Source organism: Eupeodes corollae, chromosome 1, assembly GCF_945859685.1.
Source record: "Eupeodes corollae chromosome 1, idEupCoro1.1, whole genome shotgun sequence".
In the NCBI taxonomy this organism is placed as follows: domain Eukaryota; kingdom Metazoa; phylum Arthropoda; class Insecta; order Diptera; family Syrphidae; genus Eupeodes; species Eupeodes corollae.
Genome location: NC_079147.1, coordinates 147,546,632 through 147,554,641, shown reverse-complemented (window position 1 = coordinate 147,554,641; position 8,010 = coordinate 147,546,632). Strand labels below are relative to the sequence as shown.

Sequence of the window (8,010 nt, the reverse complement as noted above, 5' to 3'; positions counted from 1 at the left end):
TACAAGTACTCGGAAGGCATCCTTTCATGATCTCTTAAAACTGACGTTACCTCGATGGTAACTTGCTTCATTATAGTCACCATCGCAAGTCCAAAAGTCACGACTAAATTTTAAACTCGATTATTTGGTCGTTGAGTTTACCACTAATAAGAACGTTATCAATTATAGAACTGCCCCGAATTGCCGACAAAATTACATTCGCTTTCTTATCCGCCATATTGCTTCTATTGATAATCTCAAGCCCATATGAGTTACAAACATCCCATCATTTTCTTTTCATTGCTTTACTGGCAGTTGCTTTAAATTTCCGCTCAGTTTTCCAACGATTGCTGTACGTTGGCATCAAAAAGGTTAATGCTTTATATCAATCCAATTCTAGTCCAGCTAGGGTTTGGGGTTGTTCAATTTAACGTTCAAATTTAACATAAAAGTGGAAGAGGTTGTGTAGTAACGTTTGTATTGAAACCACTGAAAAGTAAAATTAGCAAGAACACCAATGTGTTTCCATATCGAAGAATAATTTTTGACCAAAAACTTTTTAAAAGCCATGAAAAACTGAAACTTGTTACAGAAAGCTTAAGACAATTCTTAAATTTAAAAAAAGCTTTCTGTTTCCGCCCGGGATCGAACCGGGGGCCTTCCGCGTGTTAGGCGGATGTGATAACCACTACACCACGGAAACACATGTTTTGTAAAATTTACTTAACCGAATCAAAAATTAATTTTCGGGTTGTTTTTGAAATAATGATGCATTGGTATACGTACCTATATTAAATAAAGTAATGCTTGTTTCTTATTTATTTAAAAATTGTTGATGTTTAAAGAAATGAGATTCCTTTAAACCAGAAACCCGTGAATGTTTTTTTTTGGGGTTAAGAGATATTTGGTTGGCATTCAAAATAGAAAACATTGTCAGCCAAATGTCATTCAAAAGTTAAAATAAATGTAGCATTTTTAGGATTTTGCATCAATGGCACCCCGTGGTGGCCATTTTGTTTTGGTGACATCTGTCAAACCAGTCGTCTAATTTATTATGGCCTAAATTGGACCTAGACGACATGCGATTCAAGCAGGACGGCGATAGATTACGGTTGACATTTTGCACAAACGATTTGAGGGTAAGGTTATCTCTCGCAAGGGTGATGTGAATTGGCCATCAAGGTCATGCTATTTGACCCCGCTAGACTTTTTCCTGTGGGGTTTTTTGAAATCGCAGGTATATGCAAATAAACTACAATCGACCGATGCCCTTAAGGTGAACATAACACAGGCCATCACTCAAACTCCGCCGGATCTATGCGGAAGAGTCATGGAAGATTGGGCCATGGTAAGAAGCCGAGGCCGACACTTAAATTATGTCATATTCCACACTTAATGGCATGGTTAATACCTCATACACATTTTTTTGTATTCCATTTCAACACCTACCCGCCCTTATTCAAAAACCTTTTATTTCACTTGTTAAAGTGTTAAATCACAACATCTCGGTGGCCAAAATTTCGATTGTTTCATTGCTTATGTGGAACATCAATGTTGGGCGAAATAATCCAGTCATTAAAAATCTATAATCATAGCTTAGTAGAGCCATTGTTACACAATAACCGTTTCAGTAACCTCATTTTCGAATAAGTAAAGTCTCAATACACATTGAAGATGGAGAGGCTTAAATATTTTCAAGATTTTCCGTTACACAAGTACAATATATCTGCATACTGATGATATAGCCTATTTATGTTCGCTGAAGATTAAAAAATCCCGACCAGCTTTGGTGACGTAAAGGCTTTAAGAAGTCTTAAAGCTAAAAATAATGAAATGTCGTTTGTTGAATGCTTGGGTTTTCGTCAACACAACTGACAACAGCCTACAGAAGCAATAGTTTTAGTTGTTCTTATGCGAAACACCGTGTTTTGGATGCTTGACATCACTTAGGTACTTGTCTCAACAGCTAAAATTTGTCCACAAGGTTATACTTCTGCTGTAAAGCGGAACTAAAGTGCTTTAGTCTTGAAAAATGTATCTGCAAAATAATTTGAATGAGTTGTTGAAATGTGTATCGTTCCGTTTTAAGTAACGGTGTAGTTTTTTTTCCGAATGTCAAAAGATGATAGCTTAAAAAGTGACAGCTGCCAAAATGTGGCTTATTCGTTAAGAATGATGAAATAACGTAAATATTCCATGACTCATTTTTATGTTGTGTACACTTCGTGTCACATGGACAGTGACAAGCTTTTTTTGTTCTTTATTTGACGATATTTTTCCAACCCTATGGTTTTTTGGAAAAGCCCAAATAATGTGAAATGAATGAGGTATGTATTAAGTTTGTATTGCAAAACCTATGTTGGATAAAGTTGATAAATACAAGTTCTATGGAGGTTTTTAAGAATAAGGTAATAAAAAGTACCTGTTTTTGTATGTCACATGAATAGGCACAAGATCTCAATTTACCTACTAGGGTTGTTTTAATCAGATAAAATGATATTCTGCTTGTTTGGGAGCTTAGCACGAGTATTAATTTTATAGAATCAAGAGTATGGGTATAGTTAAGGGTCTAACCAAGGAGGAAATAGGCCAAATTTGATTTTACCTTGATATTTTCACAACCATAGCCAGCAATATTATAAGAAGTTCAATTGTTGTATACAACTACCTCAAGGACCCGGAGAGGTATAGAAAAACCAAAAAGGAAGAGTCAGGAAAGATACATCATATGAGGAAAGGTGGGTGATAGTGAGAGCTGCTTCCAATTCAAGGCCTCCCATTAGTAAAATCAAGGCAGAAGTTGGGGAAAATGCTAAAAGATATGTGATACAGAAAGAAGACCATATACGACACCAATAAATGAAGAAAAACCAGCATTGAATGCTACACGCATGAGCCAACGCCTTAATTTTGCAACAAATCACATCAGGTGGAATCGAGCTTGGCATATCGTTCGTCTTTTCCGATGAAAAAAAAATCAATTTGGACGGGACTGATGGATATAGCTGCTAATTTCATGATTTAAGAAAGGAAGTATTCTATCTTGAAAAAAGGCACACCAAAAAAGGTGGTGTAATGGAATGGGGAGCAATCACCTATTACGAGACAGTGAAGCTGGATTTTCAAAGCTCTAAAATGACGGCAATCACTTACAAATCCATTTTGAAACGAGCTTTTTTGCACTTTTCCGAATTATCTGGTGGACAACGATGGACTTTCCAACAAGATAATGCACCAATACCCACGGACAACGAAAGCCAGGATTAAGGGTCAAAATGTGAACCTTTTACCATGGTCTCCATACTCCCCTGGTCTAAACATCATGGATAGAGTGTTGGGATGGCTAACAAGAAAAGTCTACGAGATTTTTTGTAATTTTCTTTACTTTAAAGGGTCCTACAGGCAATTGTAGATCTTGTCCCTATCCTTGTAACACAAAAAAAAAAAACATATACAACGCCGTTAAACTTGTATATCAACTTAATATATCATAGTTTTTGCAATACAAACTATAAATAACTCATTCATTCGACATTTTTTGCAAAAAACCTAGGGGTTTGAAAAATATCGTCAAATAATAAACTAAAAAAAGTTGTTCCTATGCATGTGACACGAAGTGCATAACGGCCTTGAAGAAAACTTAAACTTCACTCTAAAGTTTTTATTACTTAAACAAAATTATGATAATTTTTCTTATTTATTTATCAAGACCGAAACACAAAAATAAATAAAGAGAAAAATGCATATTTTTGCTTCATTGAAAACTTCAATCACGTAAAATGTTAATACATCATATTGAGTGAAAACGATTATAAGCTAAGACCTTTTATGATTACCGCTAGGTGTCGAAGGAAGTTACTCTATAATGATATTGTTTGTCGTGCCAACTAATTACAATTATATACAACTATTAGATTAATTGGTAATTCTTAGCATAGCAAAACCAAATCTTGTATAAATGTTGGTATTTTACATGGTTTTTGATTGCATTATAATTTTAATGACAATAAAAAAAAGGAAGTACCAAAACAAATATATTATATATATATTTATTCAGCATGAAATAGAAGTTTGCAAAAAAGTATTTTGTTCAGTTCATGGGGTCGACAAAAATAGGGTTGAAAATAACAGCTCCTTTGGACATGAGAGGTCGACACATCAACAGGGCTAACAAGATTCCAGGACATGTTATCCAAAACATTGACACTCACATTAAAAGTTTTCCAAAACTATCTTTGCACTATAGTCAAAATAAAGCATCGAGATACTTATACCTTCCGACTTACATGTAAAAAAAATGTATGGCCTTTATTAAGAGATGTTTGAACCTGAAGTTTTTACATTGATGAGTGAACAAAATGGGAATATTATTCAAAAAATTTGAAGCTTTCGTTCGGTTCACTTAGATCAGATACTTGCCAAACGAGTGATATTCATCAAAAAAAAATTGCAGCAGCTGAATCTGAAGAACAACAAAATTCACTCAAAGTTGTGCAAGACCTTTATGAAAAAAAGGCTAAAGCGTTTTATGAAGATTTACGAGAAAAAAAGCGCTTTGTGCTTGGTCGACTCAACAGTCAAGAACATAACTTTTTGAGATCGAAATGAAATCAAACCGTGAAGGTAACCCATACCCATTCAAACCGAAAATGCTTTACATAAACAGCCTTCCCTTAAACCCGAAAAAGTATGAGGATATGATGACTTTGGCAAAACAAAATTTTCCTCCAGGGGATATGCCCTTTTATTATAGTCTCATGTCCCAGCAAACGCTAAACGATAGCTCAGAATATGGTGATGAAACGGAAGCCCTTAATTGGTTTGTACCAAAAACGGTGCAAGAACCAAACAAATACATTAAAAAAATGTCTTGAACTAAAAAAATGTGTTTTTATATTTTTTTTTCAAAAATAAAATAATTTTTGCAAAAGTTTTGTTCTTCTATTGAAGAAGTTTTTTTTAATTTTCTCAAAACTTGGTTAGTACTCTTGATGCTCCAATTTTACTTCTCATTCTGGTTTTCAAAATCGCTTAGAATTAAAATAAGCTTCAAGTTCTTTATAGCCAATTGTAAAACTAAATAAAAAAATACGTTGCGATGCAACCCACACTGACAACTTCCCACCCCGTCTGTCGAGTTGTCTTGCTTAAAACTTTAACAAAATATTCATCGCAATATTTTTTGTGAGATACATTATTTGAAGTCAATATATTCGTTTCTCCTAATACTTGAGTCGAAAACCTTTTCGTATCAGTTTACGTAGTTTTTCGTGTTTTGTTAATAAAAATGTAAGTTGATTTTTTTCTAAACAGAAAACTCAAAAATGTGTCGAAATACATAGTTCAATTTCGAAATCTGTTGTTAACGAGATTTTTAGTCTAAAACCAATTTTTATCAATTTTAGTAGCATTTCTGGGAAGTTTCTGTTTCTTATATAAACAAATACAGATAAAATTTTTCTAAGACCAGTATTTTATGTTAACAACAAAATGTTGCACAGAATAAAATTATTGTAAAGTCAATATATTTATTTGTTCACGATATATCGAGAACCAAATATCAAGTTTTACCAATTTTGTGTAGTTTATATTTTTATTAAATTTTTCTGAAAATGTTACTAAATGTTGGAAACAATATTTTCTATAAGATTAGTTTGAAGCCAATACCTATACATTTTAAAAAGGTATTTATGTCTAATTCGTCTTTCAACTTACACCAGATTTCTGATAAGGACTTCTTTGTTGCAAAAAGTTCTTTTATCGAAGAATCTGATTTCAGCCCAATCAAGCACTCAAATTGCAGCGATATGAAGGAAGTTGGGTTTTTCATACGTTTTCCTTAATGTTCAGGTTGAATTCGTCTGGAAAATAGTATAGGAGGCTATCCAGCAAACCTACTAGGTGGATATGAAACTCATTTAAAATATCATCGGGAATGTCCAAAGCTATTTCTTCTTTAAATTCTTTGAGCATTATGGGAAGCTGTCTAGGTTTCGATTTTGTGTAGATTCATCCCAAAACTGGATTTTATTTTTAAATATTTCTGTTTTGTCACTGGTATCGAAAACAGTTATTGCCTTCCCCTGAAGTGATACACTCACATCAATTTTTTTTTAAATATATCTGACAGATACCCCAATTTCAATAACCAACGCATGTCACCTAAAACAAAGTTGTCGTCAATGAGGAAGGTTCTAACTTCAGCTCTCATTTCAAAAAGCTGCGTCAGTGTTTTTCCGCGAGAAAGCCACCTTACTTCCGCGTGAAGAAGTAAAGACGTATGTAGAATACACATGTCATCACTCATAACACAATCCTTTAAAAAGCTTTATATTCTTTGACCGTGATTTAATAAAGTTGATCATTTTCACGCTTTCAACGTCTTTCAACGTCCAACGTCTGCAAAAGAGCAGATCTTCTTGAAAAGACTGTATATATTGGTAGCGCACAAATACTATTAAATTTTCCAACCTTGCAACATACATACGCTGATTCATCCATTAGCATCAAATTTTGTCTTTTGCTAAGTCTCAGGAACGATGTCAACTAATTTTTTGGCCTTTTCACCCACCAAACATTCAACAATGTCTTTAACACATGGCTTTATTTAGTTTTCAGCAAATAGTATGATCCTTACCTGCTTGGGCTATTCTGAACTTATCAAGTAGGACGCCATTTTTGTTCACTGCCTTTGAGTGATAAGTAACAAGGGTTTAAGATTTAGTAAGTTCAGCATACTTTATTTGAAAAATCAATCGGGTTGCATTTGCAATCGGGATGAATCCTTGCAAAGAGACGTTTAAGTTTTGATAGTAACACAGCAGAGTTCGGCAACACTTGGCCGCAAATTACGCCGCCGTGAGGTTTGTTGTCACTTGTCTCAGCAAATCCAAAATTTAAATATGATTTGTGGTACTTCCTTTTAACTGATATTTTTTTCTGTAGCATTGATCACCGTGGAACTAGGCAGATCGTCAAACTCAAAATCTTCAGAAACCTCAAACTCCGCTGTCTCTTCGCACTAAAATAAGTATATGGAAAACTGAAATTGGACAAACAAAATAAAATCATTTAAATTATTTTGTGCAGTTAGTTGCTTAAAATGCAGAAGTTATTAACAGGGGATTACTTTTTTACGTAAATTATCATTTTGTTTGGACATACCCGTCAATTGGGAATTCTTCGGCAGCTTCGGGTGCTTTTGCGGAGCATTCATTTGCTTTTTTCAAAGATCCAGACTTAAGCCAGCGATCCATTCGAAAATTGCATGATGCAAAAGTGATCCGTACAACTAAGAAAATTATACTTCTTTTTGTCTTTTTTTGGTATTCGACTTATTTTTATAGCATGCAGGCCTAATTTGGCTGCCATGCCGTTGAAAAAACAACAACAATTTTTGAAATTTGTTTGTTTTTTGCTGGTTTTTTTTTTTTTAAATATGAATTTAATTATATTCTTGGCGGAGCACACTTTGGGAAACCCGGGTATAGACGTACGAACGTACGAGCGTGTGTACATCATTATAAAATGCCAAACCAAATTAAGCATAAATCAAGTGACAGCTGTCAAAAAAAAGAACATCTAGACTTAAATCCACACGGCTAATTCTTATTTCTTATTTTGACCATATAGTTTTGTTTTGATTCACTGTATCTCAATTTTCCAGTCGACCGCGATACCCAGGGAAGGTTAGGTTTATCAAACCCATTTATTTATATTTTTCGTAATCATAGTTTGATAACGATCAAATAATTAAATTTTTCAAATCAATTTATTTGCAAACCATATAGCAAGAAATTCGTTTATACTCTCACAATTTAATTATTTTTAAGTATCTTAGATGAAAGTTTACTCTAAAAAAGTGAAGAAGAAAATGAAGCACATTTCTTAAATAATAATCTGTTTTTAATTTCGAAATGTGCTTTTTTCGTATTGAATTAATTTTGTAAACAAATTTTCAAAGCAAAGTCAATAAAAAAATATGAACTTGTGACGATTTGATTGAGTGTTTTAGATTCTGGAGAAGCGCAG

General features: G+C 33.7%; 1 non-coding gene across 1 annotated transcript; it reads right to left on the bottom strand.

Moving 5' to 3' along the window:
* Positions 1 to 609: 609 nt before the first annotated feature.
* Positions 610 to 682, bottom strand: Trnav-aac (transfer RNA valine (anticodon AAC)). Its single transcript has one exon. It is a non-coding gene; the product is annotated as a tRNA-Val (tRNA).
* Positions 683 to 8,010: the final 7,328 nt, after the last annotated feature.